The sequence below is a fragment of the Tamandua tetradactyla genome, chromosome 5 (assembly GCF_023851605.1).
Source record: "Tamandua tetradactyla isolate mTamTet1 chromosome 5, mTamTet1.pri, whole genome shotgun sequence".
NCBI classification, from domain to species: Eukaryota; Metazoa; Chordata; class Mammalia; order Pilosa; family Myrmecophagidae; genus Tamandua; species Tamandua tetradactyla.
Window position 1 is genome coordinate 169886578 of NC_135331.1, and position 22247 is coordinate 169908824.

Here is a 22247-nt window from a genome sequence, read left to right on the forward strand (position 1 = left end):
AGAGGTCCTTTGTTGATCATAGTGTATGGGGTTGAGTGTCTGATTTCAAGGGAATGGGAAATGGTTTGGAAGCTGAATAGTAATAAGTGAAAGGACTGATAACAGTTTTGAGAACCCAATCAAGATCAGAAACCAAGAATTTGTAGTGAAACCACTTTCCAAGATTGTGGTTTTTTCTTTCCTCAGGGGTGAACTCCACTGCTTGATATGCGACTAGGGAGGATAAACTGTACAATCGATATAAGGTTTAGAAGAGAGCCCAAGAAAGTAATTTCGTGTTCTCTGTTTTCACCTATGCATTATAAGCCTTCCTCTTTACCTTTTGTTATCACTATTCTGAGGCCTGAAAGTACTCGTGTGTTTTTGAAGTTGATTACACAACCAAATATGATTTTAATTTGAGGCATGACTTTATCATTTCTCCACCCTTTGTAGTGCTCCTAATCTATAAACTCAACAAAGTCCTTTGCTGGGTATAGTATTTGTACTTTTGAAATTGAGGCATTGATTACAGAATGTACTCGGCTTAACTTTGACAAGTGTTGTGCGTGGCACACATTATGGGGTGATTTTTTTAAGCTATTAAGTTGTGGTTATTTGTTAATATCCATTAATATCCCTAAATAGACATATAGGTCCATGAGGGCAGGGGCTATGTCTTGTCTTGTTTATAGTTATATCTGTACTACTCAACATAATGCTTGGCACATAGTAGGCATTAAGTGAAGGATTTTTGAACCAGAAAGGAGAATTATTTTTGCTTACTAAGTTCTTTCTGAATGCTTCATATGAAGTAGGCAAAACTTGGATTCACATATTAATACAGATTATAGGGCATAGCACATTCCAATGTCTAGTTAATTAGTTGAAATAAAAAAGGGTTTATATTTGTAATTTCACTTTGGAGGGTATTAGAGCAGAATGTGTATTAAACACATAGTTATACTGAATTGGCAGCAGTAATCCTAAAGTTTGAAGGCTGTAGGTTAATTAGGATAACTTGACAGAAAGTGAGTTAATCAAATTTGAGAGTTGAAAGAATTCCAATAATTTGTGTTTGAACAAACTTCAAATATATCAGCAGGTAACAGAAATTTTAGTTGTAGAATGCTAAAAGAAATGAAAAAAAAAACCATCCCCCAGCAAATTATGTGGTTTACTGTAATGCTTTGGAGAAAGAAAAGCCAATAAAATGATTTGGGACCATTTGGTTCTGTTACCTTATATTAAATAAAATTATATTGGAGCTTAAAATATTACCTTTTAAAAGATATATATTACATATTAATAAGTTAAATAATTTAGGAGGTCTGTTTTTTCCTTGATGCTTAACATTTATTAGTAAGTCCATGAACACAAATATGAGTAAATATGGACATATCTGTTAACTGGTATTAAAGTGTTCTTTTTGTGAAGTATATTATGGTTAAATGGAAATGAAGGAGAAAAATACAGGTAGAATTAATTAGCAATGTAAGACATCCATATAAGAGCAATTGCAGTATATTGTTTGATTCCCAAAGGTAAGGATTCTTTGTGTGTGTGTTCATGTGTGTTTGCTGAAAAGACCACTGATGCCTCCCTGATTTTTTTTTTTTTTTTTTTGCATACTCAGGCACAGGGAATCGAACTTGGGTTTCCGGCAGGTGGGTGAGATTTTGCCACTGAGCCACTGTTGCACCACCCCCACTGAGGACCTTTTAAAAAAATAAATAAAATCTACCTCCAGTACGGTGTTTTGTATCATGTGAAAAGAGAAAATAAAATGCTGTCAGGACTCTAGCTCCGTTATTTTTTTGCCCTTTGTTTAACTCTTTATAAACTAAAACTGGAGTTTGGCTTTAAGACCCAGTAATGAAAATTTTCTTATGTACCATTAGCAAAATCTAGTACCGTGTGGTAACTGAGGCTTTTATTCTGTGTGTGTGTGTGTGTGTGTGTGTGTGTGTGTGTGTGTGTGTGTGTGTGTAGGAGAGCAGAGAGACAGACAGAGGTAGGTCTTTGGCTGTTACGTGCATTGGGCAGATTTCAGTTTGTGACACTGGGGTTTCAAAAGGCTTTTGGTTTTGTATCACCATAAATTAAGAGATTTAAAGATGTTTACATATATGTAGTAATGTGGACAGAACTCAAAACACAACATTGAATGAATGGATGAAGTTGCAGAATGTCTATAATGATGCCATGTATATTTTATTTAAAAAACATATTGCATGATACACCATAGTTCATAGAATTTAAGACAGTATTGATATTAAGATGCACCATCATTTTATGTACACCAAGAGGAGACCTGCCCATTAAACTGATGTAATGCTTTCTTTATAGATTGTAAGATAAATTCCAATTTTGGAGATGTTTTATTGTGAAAAGAAGGGCATCTTAGAATCAAAGAAGTAGGTATATCTATTTTATTGAAACATTTATGTAATAAAACTATAAAAACAGAAATAATAAACAACCAATTCAGGATATATTATCTCTGGGAAGGGAAGAAGAGGAATGAAGAAGTAGGGACATATATAAGGCTTCAACTCTATAATTTCTTTTTAAGAATCTAAAGCAAACATAGCAAAAGCTAAGTTTAACAAAGCCAAGGTGATTGGTGAGTACTGTTCTAGTTTGCTAGCTGCTGGAATGCAACACACCAGAGATGGATTGGCTTTTAATAAAAGGGGGTTTATTTTGTTAGTTCTTCAGAGGAAAGGCAGCTAACTTTCCACTGAGGTTCTTTCTTATGTGGGAAAGCACAGGATGGTCTCTGCTGGCCTTCTCTCCAGGCCTCTGGGTTCCAACAACTTTCCCCGGGGTGATTTCTTTCTGCACCTCCAGAGGCCTGGGCTGAGCTGAGAGTGCTGAGATGAGGAATGCCGAGCTGCTTAGGCTGTGCTACATTGTGCTCTCATTTAAGCACCAGCCAATTAAGTTAAACATCATTCACTGCAGCAGGCATGCCTCCTAGCCAACTGCAGATATAAATCAGCAACAGATGAGGTTCACGTACCATTGGCTCATGTCCACAGCAACAGAACTAGGTGCCTTCACCTGGCCAAGTTGACAACTGAATCTAACCACCACAAGTGCCTATAATTTTCTGTATGCTTTCAATTGGTTTATAAAATGAAAAGTATTTATTTAAAAGGTACAAATAAAGAAGTTTGCAAAAGCCTGCATAAAATGGATCTTATTTTATTTTCTAATAGTATTGGATTTTATGTCTATCTTACTGTAGCAGTAGCTTTTTGTTGGGGAGGGGACTTGGGTAGATCATTTTCAAGCCTCCATTTTTGTCTTTGAATTTAAAAATATAGAGTGTATTGTTTTACTAATAATAAAAAGAAAAATTTTTAAGATAAAGATGTCACAGAAAGGATAAGATAGGCTGCCATTATGTCTTGCTTTTAATAAATTATACATCTTCTACTATTGTTTCTTTGAAGCCAATTTTCTGGTTGCTCCCTTATTCTTTCATTCTTAGTCACATGATGTCTAAAGAGGAATCAGGTCGTGGATTACCTTAAGAAAAATAATTATTATGCAAGCTGAACAGAAGTAAGTACTATTGTGCCTAGAAATCTGATAGATACTTTTAAAATAGGGTTATGAAGATTTCTACCCTTGTACTGAAACATAGAGAGATATCTTCACTTTTTCTCTCTTATCACCAGATGAAAGGACTGTTGTAGGGTGTTTGCTGATTATGTCCCAAGCAGTTAGAACCAAGGCGCTGAAAGGAGTATTTGCTGTATCTCACTGCCTTTAAGAAGCCCTTACCTCCTACATCCATCAAAAAGAGGTATTTTTCATATACCATCATGTCTTTTTTAATGTCACACTTAGGTGTTTAATAATCCTTTACTGTTAGGTTAAAAAATAATAATTTGACAAGATGTATAAAAAAATGCCAAATATAGTCACACTGCTTTGAACCAGAATCTCACTCCCTAAGACCTTGCTTTAATAATTCACAAGGAAAAAAAAAGCTATATATGGGAAGATATTCACCATACCATTACTGTACCCGATAACACTTTGGAGTCAATTTAAATGCACCCAAATATAGAAATGACTAAATAAATGATGATGATGATTCTACTTTATAGATTTTGTTACAACTCTAAATAACAGTGGTTCTAGGTAGCAACATATAAAAATGCCTGATGACAAGAGCAGGATGTCCTAAATGACTGTGACTGTAAAATTGTGGGTTCAGGTGAACAATGATGGAGGGACTAGGGAAAACTGAAAAAAAGAGTTGTATTAGAATGGTAGCATTTTGAGTGGATGTCTCTCCCTGCCATTTGTAAAAACTTTTGTACTTATTTTTTAGGGAGCTAGGTCTTTTAAAGAGGATTTTAATTTCGTTTTAAGAAATGGTAGGATAGGCAGATTTGTAGGTAGGGGGAACACTAGAAAACTAAAAGCAGCGGCCCTTTTATTTAAAGTTAGGATTGTTTTAGCAATGCACATATTGGTTATTTAATTTTGTCCTTTAGAAGAAAATTGGCCTAGCACATTTGTTTGGAAATGGGAATATTGAAGAGGATTGGTAAAAGAAGTGGGAGGATCAAAGTCAATGTGACTGGCTTATTCTTTTGCACTACCAAGTAAACCGAATTTTTGTACTGTGTCTACTTTAGTCGATATTTGATTATTTTCTCTGGAGCTATTTCTTTGCAGTAATGCCTTTAACATCTTTAACATAGCTGAAGTCGGACCCTCAGATGGCAGAATCTTAACCAGGTTTATTGCTGATATAGAAATCACATCCTTTGAGGACATTAAGGAGGATTTCCTCTCTCTTTACTTTTTGTTTTTTAATTTCTGCTTCAACAATAGTTTATGGTAACCAAAAAAGAAAAAAAGGAAAATTCCATAATTAATTCACAGTTGAATCGTGTGAATTTTGCTATCATAGGTAGAATTGGAGCTGGGATGAACGGGGAGAAAACAGAAAAAGAGACTCAAGAATTTTAGTTCTTTAAAGGCCTTGCTGACCAATTAATCCAACTCGTTTACTTTACAGGTAAGGAAACAAGTTGCAATGAAGCTGTGTCTTACAGCTCCGAATCTAGTGCCTTTTCTGTTATACTGCAAGGAGGAGGGAAGCAAACAGCAAAGCTAAATTATTGACATTTTGGGAGCTGCTTTTTCAGAAAGGACAGGATGTTGGGCTTGAAGTCATTATCGTCTTAAGTTACAAATAGTTTTCGCAAAGACCGACACCCCAAAAGAAAAACAGGTAAAGCACATGACTAGGCAACTCTCTAAAGAAGAAGTACAATAAACATGAAAAAAAAAATGCAATGTAATCAGAGATGTAAATAATGTAAAAATGAACAAACAAAAAATCTATTGCCCCCTCAAGGTAAAACATTTACATTTACAAGCTTTATTATCTGGACCATTGCCTTTATGGGGCTTCTTGTTGATAATCTACTCTAATTTTATAGAAATATAATTATAATGGAATAAAATTTGATACACATGGTAAAAGAAAGTACAACCTGGCCAATAAATTTCACAGAAGTTCTGATGGCTTTAAACTCTTTTTTTTTCTTTTTTGGTTCATGGTTGGAGAATCGATCCCAGGTCTCCCACATGGAAGGTTAGCATTCTACCACTGAACCACCTGTGCACCCTAAACTTCTTTTTATTTATTCAATATAATTCTATCTGACATCCAAATGATGAATGATCTCAGTTGGTATATGCCAACAGCGAACCAGTAGGGTGGAAGCTGTAAAAGGCTCAAAGCAGTGGAGAATAGATATCGGCACCTTATTTTACTTCCTGTCCCACACAAACAGAAGCTGGTTCAGCTCTAAAGAAATGTCCCTGTACTTATGCAGAAGCTACTGCAGGGTCCTCAGGAAGACAGAACCAACGAATGAGAATATTCAAAACAGGAGCTGCACCAAAGGGAAGCACAGACATGTCACTGGAGGTGTCCCACAGGAGAAGACAGGGAGGGGGACTTGGCCGCAATGCTGAAGCCAAGTGCAAGTAAATAAAGCCAACATGAGGGAACCGAGCAAGTTTTCTGTCCTTGGAAGCATGTGCCACATCTGAGCATACCTCGTCACTGTCTGAAGGGCTAGACCAGTCTGGGAAATCTGATAAGAGATTTGAATTTAATATTATTGACACAAAAATAAGTCCTTTCAAATCCTATTTGGTAGTAGCTTTTGCTTATGGGCCCAATCAGACCATATAGAGATGCCTCATTTTAAAAAAAAGTACAATTTTGTTAAGTTTTGACATATTTACATACTAGTGAAACCATCAGCACAATCAAGAATGTGAAATAAACATCCATCACCAACAAACATTACTGTGGACTGCTTTGTAATCCCTTCTTCCTCCCCCACCTCCCTGTCTCCACAGGCAACCACAGGTCTACTTTATGGGATTAGTACGTATTCTGGGACTGTGGATTAGTTTGCATTTTTAATAGTTTTAGATAAATGGAATTATGCAGTATGTTCTTTTTTTAGTTTGACTGTTTACCCTCAACATAATTACTGTGAGATTCATCCATAATATGAATTTGTAGTCCTCCTTTGTAATGTTGAGTGGTACTCTGTTGTATGGATATCCATAATTTGTATATCCTTTCATTTGTGAAAGGACCTCATTCTTTTTTATTTTTATTTATTTCATTTTTAGACCATTTATTGTTAAAGAAGTCACAAAGCAAAATGGAATGGGACAGTTGCCAAAGATAAATTAAAAAATAGTTTTTGGTCATATACTATTGTGGGTTTCCTAAGGTTAGAAACAGGAAAAGTGTCAAATGAAAATGTACTCTCTCAAATTAAGTTTTAAAAAAACAGTATGTGATTTAAAAAAAACAAACATAAAACTCCTCTTAAAATTTAAATCATCATCCTTAATACATGAAAGTCACAACTTAAAAGGCTAAGAGGGGTGTACAGTGGTTCAGTGGTAGAATGCTCAGCTTCCATGTGGGAGACCTGGGTTTGATTCCTGGACCATGCACCACCACGCCCCCATCTCCAAAAAAAAAAAAAAAAAAAGGAAAAAAAACCAGATAAAGCCATCTCCTTTTAGGGGGTGCAAGGGTAGTTCAGTGGTAGAATTCTCACCTGCCATGCAGGAGATCTGGGTTCAATTCCCAGCCCATGCATTTCCCCCCCCACCCCCCCAAAAAAAAGACTAAGAAAAAAAGTTTTCTAATTAACATGTGAATGGTAACTCCCAGGTACAATTAGGAATGTTTGTTTTTGACCAATGAATTTTAAAAATCACTGCTTGCACTTGAAAACTAACATGATACGCTCTTGATTTACCTCATTTGATGCACACTTGCACTGAGGTGTTCCATTGTGTCCTCACGTGTGTCCTTTACCGCAACTTTCAGCAAAGCCGTTTTGAAGGAGAAAAGAGGATTAGGAGGAACTAGTTGGTTCCCTAGTGAATAACTTAAAGTAAACCTGCCTCTCTGTTCCTGTTACACGTTTATCATCACTCATTTCTACTTACTTTACTGCTATATTTTAGATTTTCTCCAGCTGGCATTATTTGCCTGAAATCATCCTAAAATATAAAACAAAACACATCATACAAGGACATCTCAACATGTGGCTGTTTTCAAAGGCCCTGTTCTCCTACACTCTTCTCTCCCCAGCCGCACTGCCCCAGCATTACCTAGAACTCATTGAAGTGTCTCCAATTGGTCAGAGCAAGGCCTTAGGGATTCTCTTCACATAAACATAAAAATTATGTTTACTATTTAAATGACCAGATTATGAAATCAGAGAGAAAAATCAATTTTGTATCGGTCAGTTTCATGTAATTTGCTCTTCAAACCTAGGAAGCATTTGTTGTTCCGCATGATGACTGAAAGGACTATTGGGTCCCAAAATGCCCCCTTCTTGGGTCCCTGCTGAGCTGCACCCTGGCGAGCTCGGGTCATTAAGCCAACCTCGGGCTCCTGTCCAAGGGGATGAGCCAGTCAGTACAACAGACTGAACACTGTCAAGTCTGAAGAGAACACCAGACAGTTGGGCTCCATAGATCTCCAATGACTTTGAACGAGGGTGCTTATTATCACACCTGCTCCAATGTAGCAGAAATCCCTGCTCCAGAGTGTCCAAAGAGCTATCAGTTCTGCTCTCAGGACAGATGGAAACCATCAGCAGGAACTCTGAGCGATCGCAGGTGTCTGAGTTTTCAGTGCTCTGTAACCCTCCAAGTACTTGACATGATTTAGATGGATTCAAAGGAAATATCCACGTTTATTCTTTCTGAAACCCAGAAGAGAAAAAGCCATCTGTCACATTCTTTACTCAAAAGCTGCAGCGACTGGCAGGAAGAAGGGTTAAGGGCTAGGGGTAGGGTACGATGTAAGGGAGGGCAAGCGAGGGGGCTAAAGCCGAGGGGCAGGCTGACTGACCACACTGTGCCAGACTTGTGGCCTTCCTGCCTCCAGCCGAATTGGCTGAATTCACAGTTGTGGAACATCTTCAGTTAACATCCAACTAACTTCATGTCTGTCGTTTACACTAAAATGAAAAGTTAAAAGAAATGTATGCCATCATTACAGTGCTTTGAATTTGGTTTTGGAGTTTGAATTGTGATATTCCCTATTCTGAATTCAGCTTTACTTAACCTGAGAGGCAGATAGGAAATCTGCTTTCTGGATTAGATTTAAGGCTCTGGCAGATTTTTTTCTACGGTTTTGACATAAAGTCTTTACAGCGAGTTGATCCAGCATCCCTGGAGAGGGACACACCTTTTGCGATGAGCCAGATGGCCAGGAACGCCTCCGTTTTTCTCTTCATGGTGACCTGGTGACAGCAGGTCTTACGTGTGGCCCACTGTCAGTCTAGTCAGACCCTAAAAGGGCCCTCTACAATGTTCTGCCTCATGAAAAATAAGAAAACATTTAGAAACCCCAAAATGAATATCTGGAGAGCTACCCAAGCCTGTGGAGATGTCAACCAGATGCCAAGGATGCAGGGCGCTCTGCCAGAGCCAGTGCCACAGAACCAGAGGGAGGAACCGAAACCACAGCCACTGCCGCTCCAACACAGTGACCAGTCAGCCTGACCATCCTGAAGCAGGCAAGAACAGGGTGGCTCTTTATGGTTTTTGGTTTTTAAGCATGTTATAGTGTAGCTTTTGGGCGGTTTTTGTTATCTTGGAGAGGATTTAGAGAATTCCAAGAGCTTTGGCTAACAGGAGATACAAATGGAAATGGAACTCAATTTTCCACAGACTGAATTTAGAGGGCTGTTACAACTCGCTGAATTAGCACCTCTTTTATAGCAATGAAGATACAGTGCTTAAATTTCATAAAATTCAGTTTTCTCATCCCAGAAACTTTTTCCATGCTTTTCCTCAGACAAGCTGACTAATGGAAGAAGAACTCTTTCCCCCTCTGTATTTCAGATGTTTGCCATTTTCCTTTTGCTCTTGTCTTCCTTTCATCTTCTCATCAAATTCTGACTCTGGTGGAAATATGCAGCAGCACAGGAGGAAATATACTCCTTTTAAAAACAGTCTAAAAATTTTTTTAAAAAACAGACAAATTCGCTCAACAATTCTAAGATGCAGTGATATCCCTCTTCTTCCTAAGACTGAACTTCACCCTATCTTTACACTCTTCTGGAGCTGAAATGACGTGCAAGGACAGCATCGCCCAATTTAACTAGGGCTGTCTGGGGGCCAGTGCAGCAGAGTAGAGCGCAGACTGTGGCCGGCCTCCTCGAGTCCAGCGCGCATCCCAGAGGTGACTGCTGCCCGGGGACTCTGCGGACAGACCCACTCCCCCATCCCCCATAGCGTTTAGCGGCAGTTGTAATCCAGAGTGGTGGTGTAGACAATGGGTACTTGGGGTAGACAGTGCTGAGGAAACGTGCGGGCTTGTGGTTGCCTTGTAGTTGCCCCACGTGCAGTTGGGGTTGCAGGTGACCTCTGGCTGCAGGAGGCCTTGCCAGTCCCAGGGCAGGTGGATGACGTCGATGAAGTTCCCCACTGAGTTGTACTTGACGAAGAAAGTACCTTACTTCCATTTGTCGTAAGGGATCAAAACCAACTCCTTCAACTGAAAAACGGGGCACAGCCACAGCAGGCAGCTGGAGGCCAGGCTGGGGGGAGATGTTGGATCTGGGGTCGGGCTTCAGTGCTCCCAGTGCCGGCCTGTGCTCCTGCCACGGCTGCTCCTGGCCAGCTTGAATCCCTGGTGGCTGGGGCTGGTGGGTAGTCTGCAGTCAGGGCTGTGTAGGACGCCGTTGCCCTCCTTCTTCGTGTTCACGAGTCGGGCCCATTCTGTAGCCTCTGCAGGTCCACCATGGCTGTGCGCATGGCGAGACCAGGGTACCCCGTGCAGTGGCGGTCGGGAGCCAGGGGCGCAGAAGCCTGTCTGCGCGGCCACCCACCCGCCAGACGGGTCTCAGGACTTCATTCTTTGTAATTCTTTGTAGCAGAAATCCGCAGATATTTCTTCATGGGCCATATAGTAAATATTTTAGTGCAGACTGTAAAGTTTCTGTTGCAGTTATTCGGCTCTGCTGTAATATAATAAAAGTAGCTACAAACAATCGTAAATGAATGGGCATGGTTATGTTTCAGGAAAACTTTTATTGCACACTGTTATTTGAATTTTATATTTTTTCAGATATCATTAAATGTTCTTTAGATTCTCTCCTCCATCCCTAACCATTTAAAAATGTAAAAATGAGTTTTTAACTTACAAGCTGTACAAACCTTGGCAGTAGGCCAGGTTCAGCTGGTCAACCATAGTTTGCTGACCCCTGCTCTATAACACTCTGTCCAGTAAAACATAGTCAAGCCATGTGTGAATCAAGATCTTCTAGTAGCCATATTAAAAAAAAGTAAGCAGAAACAGGTGAAACTAATCTTAATACTGTATTTTATTTAACCCACCAAATCTCAATTTAACATTTAACATGTGATCAACACAAAAAATTCCTAATGAGACATTTTGAAATCTTTGAAATTCTTTGTGTATTTTACATTTACAGCATGCCCCATATCAGATGCTTGTTATTTGATCTTGCATTTAGATTTAATAATTTATGGTTGGAAAACCCTGGAGTCATATACACAAATTGTTCCAAACCTGCTTAAAGGTTTTCCACACTAACTGAATTGAGTATCAGGCTTAAGTTTAATTTCCAGGTGCTCAGCAGTCACCTGTGGCTAGTGGCTAACATGTTGTGTAGCACAGCTCTATAACATGCTATTAAATGGGTATCCCAAAATTCATTTAACTGGCCCCCATTGATAGACACATAGAGTGGTTCCCAACCCTTTGCTTTACAATCACTGTCGTAATGTTCCTAACATGTTGGTAAATCTGTAGGTAAATTCTTAAAAGTGAAAGTTCTGGGTGGAAGGGTACTTTTAGAGTACACTTTTAGAAACTCTTAAATTTCGAAGTAAAATTGCAAAAATATGAGTATAAGGAATACCCAGGAACTATTTGCCACCTCTTGTTAATATTTTACCAATTATCAACTCTACTTTATCATATATATATATACACACACACATAAATGCGCTCATAGATATGAAAACACACATATATTTTCTATATGAAAGAAAATATATATAAAAATATGAAAAAAATTTCTGAATTTGAGAACAAGTTGCACACATTATGGCCCTTTTTCTCTAAATGCTTAAGTGTGTTATTTCCTAAAAATAAGGATATTTTCTTATAGAACCACCGTAAGTTGTCAACCTCACTAAACTGAATATGGATCCAATACATTTATCTATTATATAACCTCCATTTTTCCAATTTCATCATTTGAATCCTTTATGTTAACTGTATTTCTAATTTTGATAAAAGTTGCCATATTGTCTCCATTGAGGTTGTACTATTTTACATTCGCAAAAGCAATGCATGAAAATGCATGATTCATTTCCACCTACATAGAGTAAACTTTTTTAAAATGCAGTTTTATTGAGATATATTCACATACCAAATAATCCATCCAAAGTATACAATCAGTGGCTCACAGTATCATTATATAGTTGTACATTTATTACTACATTTAATTTTAGAAGATTTTCATTACTCCAAGAAAAAGAATACACTAAACATCCCATACCTTTTATCTTCCCATTTATTTATTTATTCTTTATTACTAATCTACCCATATACTGGATAAAGGAAGTGTCAGTCACAAGGTTTTCACAATCACAAGGTCACCCTGTAAAAGCTATATGGTTATGCCATCATAATCAAGAATCTACTGGATTACAGTTCAAGAGTTTCAGGTATTTCTTTCTAGCTTTTCTAATCAGTAGAAACTACAGGGAATATCTATATAATGCATAAGAATAATCTATAGAATGATCTTTTAACTCTATTTGAAATTTCTCAGCCACTGAAACTTTGTTTTGTTTCATTTCTTTTCCCCCCTTTCATCAAGAAGTCATTCTTAATTGCACAATGCCAGAGCCAGGCTCCTCCCAGGAGTCATGTCTCATGTTGACAGGGAGATTTTCACCCCTGGGAGTCATGTCCCATGCGGGGGGGGGGGGCAGTGAGTTTATTTGCAGAGTTGGCTGAGAGAGGTCACATGTAAGAACAAAAGAGGTTCTCTGGAATTATAAGTAGGCTTAGCTTCTCCTTTGAAGGAATAAGTTTCATAGGGGTGAGCCCCAAGATCAAGGGCTCAGCCTGTTGACTTGCTTGCAAGAAGAATATCATGAATTTCCCACATGGGGAAGTTAAATATTTTCTCCTTTCTCCCTAGTTCCCCAAGGAAACTTTGCAAATACTCCTTTATTTTCTGCCCAGATTACTCTGGGATGTATCAGTGTGTTGCATTAACCTGTACAGAATGACAAGATCTCATTCCGTATTCTAGGTCCCATGTAATTATGTTGTCTAAATAAACTGACCATACAAGTTAAATTAGGTAGTATGCTACAGAAATTTTAAATTTTGGACAAAATAAACATTTCTTCCTTGGGTTTCACATAGAAGTCGAAGTTTTAAACTATAGTCAATATTATCCATTACCCTATATTCTGATTTACCTTAGTCCTAACCTAGTCCTTTTCATTCATATCTCTAATTGAAGTCTGATGTCTTTTTCAGCTTCTTTAACAGTTGCTGTATGGAGTAATCCTGATTTTCAGCGGTGTAAAACTCTTAACTCTGAGTCTCAGGTGTCATACACATACCCAAAGTTCCAAGGGACTACCAGATTATACACAAAGAGCTGAGCATCTCAGAATTTAGAAATAACAGTGAAAACTCGGTAGATGTGACTGCCATAAGAGCTTACAATCTGGGAACCTTTACTGTAAGTCTTATTGAATATTCTGTAGTCCTTAATTGTCAGTTGTCTAATCTCTGCCTACATTCTATCCTCTGATAACTTCTGCTCTCGAATTCAATTCAATTCTCAGCATTTGCTCATTATAGGTAGTTTTTATTAGTGAGGACTTATAATATTTGTCCTTTCAATTTTGGCTTATTTCACTCAACATAATGTCCTCAAGAGTGTGAATGCTTTTTGACAGTCTGTTAGAGGAAGAATAGTATTTTGTTATAGCTTACATTTCTCTTATTATTATTTACTTATTATTATAAGTAAATCTTATTATTTACTTTTTCTGAACTGTTTATATCCCCCCCCCCTTTTTTACTGGGAAGTTGGTCTATTTTACTGATTTGTAGGAATTCCTCATTTATTAAAAAACTCAGCCCTTTGCTTGTTATATGAGCTGCAAATATTTTTCCCAGTTTGCCATTTGCTTTTTGATCTTGTCTATGGTGTTTTGGTTGCAGTTGGGGCATTTTGAAACCATGGTATATTGGTAGGATGAATTGTGAGTATTTTGTCTTGAATTTAGATTTCATAATCAAATCCATAAGTGTTCTTAAGATATCAGTAGAGCAATATAAACATGAAAAGGTAGGTTTTCACCTCTTGGTATAAAGGGGTGAGTAAATTAAATAAAACAAGACACATTTATTTTGGTCTAAGTAATTGCCACTAACCCCAATGTTCCGTGGCTCTTTATTTCTGGCTCTCAAGACAAAAAAAAAGAAAAAAGAATAGCCATGGTGACGAAAACTTGATCATACCCAGGCCCTAGCTAATGACTGGAAATTTGGAACCTAAACAACAATACAGGAGAGCACTGTAACCTCACTAGCTTGGGAACCATGGTGATGGTAGGATTTCTGGCCTTTATTATTATGACTTTGAATGTCTTCCTCTGAGAGCCTTATATATTCAAACACATAATTTCTATGATAAAAGAATTTCTTTTAAAAGTGATTAGGTACAGTTTTTAACTATGAGGTTGGTTTAAACCATGAAGGTAGTATTAATGTGGACATCCATTAAAGAATTAACTGAAAATATATAGTAGAAACATAAAAAATATGGTTGTGACCATAATGCCTACATCCATTTCCATAAAAACTTATTTGTACATGTCTTCACATTGCAGAATCATACAGTTCATAAGGAGACACCCTGACATCATTCTTTCAACATCTCTAGCTTGGTTTTCATGAAGCACTTTTCCCCATTTCTTCCTTTTGTGTGTGTAGTACTTTCTTACATTCTTTGAAAAAATAAGATATTTCCCTCTAGGAATATATTCATAGCTAAAATACTTTTACACTTGTATACTTTTAATCGTATGTATGTACCTAGTCCGAAAAGTGCTCATCAACATGGTTTAAGATATACAAAATCACACAAATCAGAGGTGCTTCTTATAGTTAATAAATGGCAGTTTTGCCTTCTTTTCACTGTCTTAGAGCCTTATGGAATAGTTTAGGGTTAGATAACTCTGGAAGCCTTTACACTTTCAAAATATGCCTCTCTATAGTAAGAAGAGTTTCTACATGATATTAATTTTATACCTCAAATGGAAGTAAAGTAAAATGCCCATTGGAATCTGTTATTGTGTACATAACTCCAGAACAGAATTACTTTTAAATGAATACGTATCAAGAATTTGGGTTTGTGTTTTAGAGTATTAGATTTCTCAGATGTAAAATTATTCTTTCATATTCCTATAAACATTTCTAAACACTGTCTGATTCTGTAGGTTATCTTGTCCTGAACATATAATCATAGACCAGCCCCCATCTTGGAACAGTTTTTTTAGTGACTTTAGTCTATTTGACCTATGCTTTCCAATAAACTGACTGATGGGTCTCTGGACCAGATAAGTCCTGAAACCCAGTGGGCCAAGTCTCCCCAGAACATCAGATAGTTCCATCTCCTTGCCCCATGTTATTGACAGACCCTTCCAACTTTTTCATGTTAGAAAAACAATGGCCATAGCCCAAACACCCCTAATGAGAGGGATAGAAATATCAAAGGTGATGGTGGGGTTATATAGAGAAGATAGAATTTAACATAGAATATGATTGCTCCATCATTAAATTGATAGCTCTTTTAGTCTCCAGTATCTTAGAGCAGCTAGAAGTAGAGACCTAAAATTGTGAAATTATAACCTATGTCAAACTCTGAAATATGTTCTACAACTAATTGTTCTGCTGTGCTTTGAAATTTTTGCTTTTTTTTTTTTGCATATATGTTATTTTTCACAAAAAAGAAAAAGTCAATCATGATGATAAAAAAAAAAAGACTTATGCCTTCTAGCCTCCTATATTCTGGATCAGCTAGAAGGAAAAATCTGAGAGGATCATATGGTAGCCCATGACAGACTCTGGGATCTGTCCTGTAACTACTTGTTGAAGAGTGCCTTGAAAACTGTTGCTTTTTATTTCTTTGCTTTGTATATATGTTATATTATACAATAAAAAGTTAAAAAAAAAAAAAAAGACCAAAAAACCAGAACTCCTACTTACAATAGTTTACACCCAGAGGACTGGATTAGATTTAAGAATGTGTTTCTCTGGGAAACATAGTTCAAACCACCACAACTGAGGAGGTATTATACTTTCACCTTGGGCTGTTTGGTTTTGTACCATTTTCTCTCTCATTTCTTCCATTAATGCCTACTTTCGTATTTATTTGATTTTTTTAATATTGTACCATTTTGAGTGACTTCTCATTTCTTTTTGTTTATATTTGGTTTGGTTTGGTTTTTCACCTGGCAATAAATATTTTAATTAAAAAAAAAAGAAGCAACTGACTGTATTATGTATTCTAAAATTGTCTGGCAGTAAATGTTCCAAATATACTTCGAATAAATAAGTAAATATAACAAAAATTTGACAATAACACTTTGTATTTTTTTCCATTAGGGAAATAAATTGCCTTCTTGCCTCATATGTACCCATGGACATTGAAAAAAGTATCTCTCACAAAATAAACTCTACTCTGAAATAGCTCCATTTATACCATATATGGTATGGTATCATATAAATATATGGTTTAAGATATATATATATACACATATGTATATAGTATGCTCTATGGTGGGGGTCACATTTCATCCTTTTTCCATGTGAGAATCCTGTAATGGCAGCAGCATTTGTTGAATTTTTGTTTGTTTTTTCTTTGCTTGCTTGCTTTTTTGGGGGGAGAGGGTATATGGGCCAGGAATCAAACCTGGGTCTCCCGCATAGCAGGTGAGAATTCTACCATTGAACTACCCTTGCACCCACCCCCCAATAGTTTTTAAAATATTAATAATCAACCCTTTGACATGGTGCTCATCTCCTTTTTAAAAGGCTACCAAATAATCTACAGCAGCCATTGGCATATGGTCTAAGTGTCTTGAAATTCTGAGTAATTTTATCTTTGATCTTGTGTTTTGTAAGTGAAGTCTGATGGGACAATAGAGCCCATGCTAGGGCTTGGAGCCTTGCCTTCCTGCCTGGTCCCACCTCTCCACCTCCCCAGGATGGGTTCTCAGTTCACTGGTACTCCAGATCTTGCCCTCTTCCCTGCTTCTGCCCCATGTCTACTGCTGCCTTCCCTCAGGTGTTGGGGAGACGCTTGGTTCTGTTACTTTCCTCCTCTGGCTGGGGCGTTTTGAGCCCTGCTGTGTCATGGGGAGTGCTAGTGGCCATCCCCATCTGAGGCTGGCAGCACCCTGGCCCATCTTTGGCCATCCCCATCCAAGGCTGGCAACACCCTGGCCCATCTGGTTGGCAAATGACCAGTGTCTCTGTGTCTCTGTAGGGGCAGCCATTAGCTCATCTCTTCTCCAGGTACTTGGTGTGCCCTGCACAGAGGTTTAAAGAGCCCTGGGCATTACTCATTTATACATCCTGTAGGAAGTAAAAAGTGGAGTTAACACTTTTCCTTTTAACTTGCAGAAGCTTCTTTAGCATCTCTTGTAGGGCCATTCTAGTGGTGAAAAAAGTCCTTCAGCTTTTACTTGTCTGGGAATGTCTTAATCTCTTCCTCATTTTTGAAAGATAGTTTTGCCAAGTAAAGAATTCTTGACTGGCAGTTTTGTTTGTTTGTTTGTTTTTTGCTTTCAGCACTTTAAATATTGCCATACCACAGTCTTCATGCCTTCATGGTTTCTGATAAGAAATCAGTACTTAATCCTTTTGAGCTTCCCTTATCCATGACATATTGCTTCTTTCTTGGGACTTTAAGAATTCTCTCTTGATCTTTGGCATTTGACAGTTTCATTAAATATACCATGGCCTGGGTCTTTTGGGCTTATCCTGTGTGGAGTTCATTGAGCATTTTGGATGTGTATATTAATGTTTTTTGTTAAATTGGGGAAGCTTTCAGCCTTTATTTCTTTGAATACTCTATTTGCCCCTTTCTTTCTTCTCCTTCTGGGACTCCCACAATGCATATATAAGTCTTTACTTTGAGACATAATGGAAAACTTTACAGCTACACATGGAAAAATAAGGCATGATCATAACTTAGAATGAAGACAATCTAACCAGAGCTTAGATGCCTGTCAGCTAACATAGAAGCATATGCACTAGGAGCATAACCTGCTGTAGGGTTGAAATAAATGGGTAGTAGTATTCTCCTTCATCTTCACCCTCTCCCTCAACAGAATCCATACCAGCCCTCTCTTAATCACTCCCAAGGTCAGCCCTGTCCTCACAGGTCTCAGAAAACTCTCCTTCCTCCATCCCTTCACTCATATACCAGTGAACAAAGGCACATTTGCATGCATCAGGTCAAACTTGTGGTCCAGGTGAACCCAGGCCTCAGCAATGGGGTCTCATTCAGCATGCACGCAGCTCATCGGACCTTGGCCAGGTCTCCACCAGATACCATAGTGCAACCAACCTTGTCTCTCTGTTGACTATGGCAAGAAGTCTAAGCTGGACTTCTCCATTACCCAGCCCTTCATTTTCCACAGCTGTAATTGAGCCCTTAACACCAACCTTGAAGTCAGTGGGATACCAATCCACAAACTGGATGCTGCACTTAGTCTTAATAGTGGCAATGGCAGCATTGACGTCTTTGGGAAGCACATCAGAACAGTACAACAGGCAGCAAGCCATATATTTACTGTGGCAAGGGTCACATTTCACCATCTGGTTGGCTGGCTCAAAGCACACATTGGTAATCTCTGCTACAGAAAGCTGTTCATGGTAGGCTTTCTCAGCAGAAGTGATGGGGTAAATGTGGCCAGAAGAAAGTGGATGTGGGGATAGGGAACCAGGTTGGTCTGGAATTCTGTCAGATCAAACATGAGGAATGCAGTGATGGAAGACACAATCTGGCTAACAAGGTGGTTGAAGTTGGTATAGGTAGGGCACTCAGTATTGAGGTTCCTACAACAGATGTCATAGATGGCCCTATTGTCTACCATGAAGCACAATCTGAGTGCTGTAGGGTAGTATGGGTGGTGAGGATAGAGTTGTAGGGCTCAATTACAGCTGTGGAAAATGAAGGGCTGGGTAATAGAGAAGTCCAGCTTAGACTTCTTGCCATAGTCAACAGAGACATTCCATGGCAGGGAGGTGAACCAAGAACAAGTTCCTCCACCAAAATTGTAGAAAAACCAAGAAGCCCTGAAGACCTGTACATCAGTTGACCAGCTTGTGAATTCTGTCCAAGATGAAGTGTACTGCCAATGGTGTAAGTACCATGGGCATAGCTATTGGCAGCATCTTCCTTGCCTGTGATGAGCTGTTTAGGGTAGCTGGCAGTAAATGCCAGTGCAAAATTCATCAATGACCATGGGTTCCAGGTCTACAAACACTGCTCTAGGCACATGCTTGCTGGCACCCATCTTATTGAAGGAGGTGTTGAAGGAGTCATCTCTTCTCCCAATGGTCTTGTTGCTTGGCATCTGGCCACTGGGCTGGATGCCATGTTCCAGGCAGTAGAGCTCCCCGCACACATTGCCAGTCTGCACACCAGCCTGGCCGACATGGATGGAGATGCACTCATGCATGGTGGCTGTGGGTTAGGAGTTGAAGATGACAGGAGGAGACACCAGGTCCTGATTACTGTCCCCGACAAGCTAAGAGTCAAGGTAAGCAACATACTCCACAATGCACATATTAATACACGTGATAATTTCCCACAGGTTCTTCAGGCTTTGTTCACTTTTCTTCATTTCCTCTTCCCCAGACTGGATGGTTTACATGGCTTTACATTCAAGTTCACTGATTCTTTATTCTGCTATTGAACCCCTCTAAAATTTCTGTTACTGTGGTCTTCACTTATATTTGGTTCTGTTTCATATTGTTTTCCTGGTTTCCTTTAGATCCTTGTTTATGTTTTGCTTTAGCTTTTGAGCATATTTAGGACTGTATTTTTAAAGTTTGTCTGGTATGTCCCAGGTCTGGTCTTACTCATTGACAGTTTCTAATGCTCTAATCTCCTTTGCCTGAGCCATTGCTTCCTGTTTCTTTGTATGTTTTATAACCTTTTTTTGAAATGTTGGCATTTTGGTATTTTAATATGTTATCACTGAAATTTAGACTGTGAGCTATCTGTCCTTGTACCCAACTAGTGTTATGATAAACTGTTCCTTGAATGCCAGGAGCCAACAAAAAAAAAAGAAGAAGAAAAGGGAAGAAAAAACCCACCTTTCTCAGTCTTTGTAGATTGACCTGTGCTAATGTTCTCCTTCAGGATTTATCCATACAAATTTAGAGATTAGCTCTGGGCCAAAGAGTAGGGGCAGCGCTGATGCTGTCTGAGCATATATCTTGTCTTATCTTCTGTATGAATGTGGTCCCAAGAATTCTCATGTTTACATGGATACAGATGCCTCTCTTCCCTAGGAAACAGTTTCCTCATGGTCCTAGGCACTGCACTGTATATCCTACAGCCAACAATCCCTTGGTCCAGACAGTGCATCTTTTTTTTTTTGAATGACAAATCTTCACACACATACAATCCATACTTGGTGTATAATCGGTGGCTCACAATATCATCATATTGTTGTGTATTTATCACCGCCAATCATTTTGAGAACATTTGTATCACTCCAGAAAAAGAAATAAAAAGAAAAAACTCATACCTCCCATACCCCTTACCCCTCTCTCTCATTGACCACTAGTATTCCCATGTACCCAATTTATTTTACCCCTTACCCCCATTATTTATTTTTATCGATATATATATATTTTTACCCAGCAGCATTCTATTTTATTTATTTTTTTAACAACAAACAGACAAATATTCTTGACATGGTTATAATCATTGGCTCACACTATCATCACAGTGTGTATTCATCACCATGATCATTTTTTGAATATTTGCATCTCTTCAGCAGAAGAAAGGAAAAATAAAAACTCATACATACCATACTTCTTACCCCTCCCTCTCATTGACCACTAATATTTCAATCTACTCAATTTATTTTAACCTTGTTTCCCCTATTATTTGTTTATTTCTTATCCATATTTTTTACTCCTCTGTCCATACTATAGATAAAAGGAGCATCAGACACAAGGTTTTCACTATCACACAGTCACATTGTAAAAGTTACATCATTATACAGTCTTCTTCAAGAATAAAGGCTACTGAAAGACAGCTTAAGAATTTCAGGTAATTCCCTTCAGCCACTCCAATACACCATAAACAAAAAAGTGATATCTATATAATGCATAAAAATAGAGTCCAGGATAATCTCTCGACTCTGTTTGAAATCTCTCAGCCACTGACACTTTATTTTGTCTTATTTCTCAATTCCCCATTTTGGTCAAGAAGGCTTTCTCAATCCCATGCAAATCCCAGGAATTCTGTCCCATGTTGCCAGGGAGATTAACGCCCCTGGGATTCAGTCCCATGTAAGGGGGAGGGTGGTGAATTTGCCTGCCTAGTTGGCTTAGGGAGAGAGGCCACATCTGTGCAACAAAAGAAATTTTCTGGAGATGGCTCTTTTTTTTTTAAACATGGACAGGCACTGGGAATCAAACCCGCATCTCCACATGGCAGGCAAGAACTCTGCCACTGAGCCACCGCGACCTGCTCTGGAGGTGACTCTTAGGCATGATTATAAGTAGGCTTAGCCTATCCTTTGCAGGAATAAGTTTCATAGGGGCTAACCCCAAATCAAGGGCTCAGCCTATTGATTTGGCAGTACTCACTGCTTGTGAGACTATCAGAAATACTCCAAATGGGGAAGTTGAATATTTCCTCCTTTCTCCCCAGTCCCCCAAGGGGATTTACAGGCAGCACATCTCAACTGCTCTCCCACATCATTCCATAGGAGAGTTTCATAAGCTGCCTTCTACATGCAGGGCAAGTTCTGGGATGGCAATTCCCTCAAGTCACCACTAGACGGATTGGGCCAGATATACATGCTCCTAGTACGTGCAAGAGGATTCCTTTGTTCCCTTTGGAACTAGGACCAGGGATCCGCATTGGAAACTGGGGCCAGCTGTGTACTAAGCTGGGGAGGGGAGTGGAGAGGGCCATCCAGGATACCAGGAGATCTTACCGCTTTTAAGTAGTCTTTTTTTTTTTTAATTCAGTGCTTACTGTGTTACTGCAATCCTTTAACTGCTTTCTGTGGTTTCTCTGCTGCTTTAGTTCTTCCGATGCTTTGTCCTGCCAGTTCTTCCTGGTTGTTCAGAGCACTAGTGGGGGGATGGAGCTCTGATGCTTTTCACTTGGCCATCTTGATTGGGACAGGACTCTGCTTTGGGATTTTAAATATGGAACCCAATGTGCCAGTGATCGGAAAGGAGTTCAGACTGTGGACTGGGTCATCGAATTTGCAGGCAAGAGGAACTTCATTGCTTGTTGGACTGCCTGCCCACTGGTGAGAACTCTTTTTCTCTGTAGCAGGCTCACTACAGAAGAGTGCTGGCCGTTTTTCACACTGTGCTCTTTAAAGTTTCCAGGGTC

The 22247-nt window shown here is 38.7% G+C and overlaps 1 protein-coding gene and 2 long non-coding RNA genes across 3 annotated transcripts in view; all 3 read left to right on the forward strand.

Moving 5' to 3' along the window:
* Positions 1–22247, forward strand: part of SLC16A10 (solute carrier family 16 member 10) — a 146319-nt gene that overhangs the window by 30911 nt on the left and 93161 nt on the right. The gene's annotated exons all lie outside the window — the stretch shown is intronic.
* LOC143685068 (uncharacterized) lies at positions 1626–3760 on the forward strand. The gene is made up of 4 exons (XR_013176353.1): positions 1626–1728; positions 2329–2396; positions 3479–3552; positions 3669–3760. It is a non-coding gene; the product is annotated as an uncharacterized LOC143685068 (long non-coding RNA).
* On the forward strand, positions 3769–15531 carry LOC143685069 (uncharacterized). Its single transcript, XR_013176354.1, has 3 exons — positions 3769–3796; positions 5027–5242; positions 13106–15531. It is a non-coding gene; the product is annotated as an uncharacterized LOC143685069 (long non-coding RNA).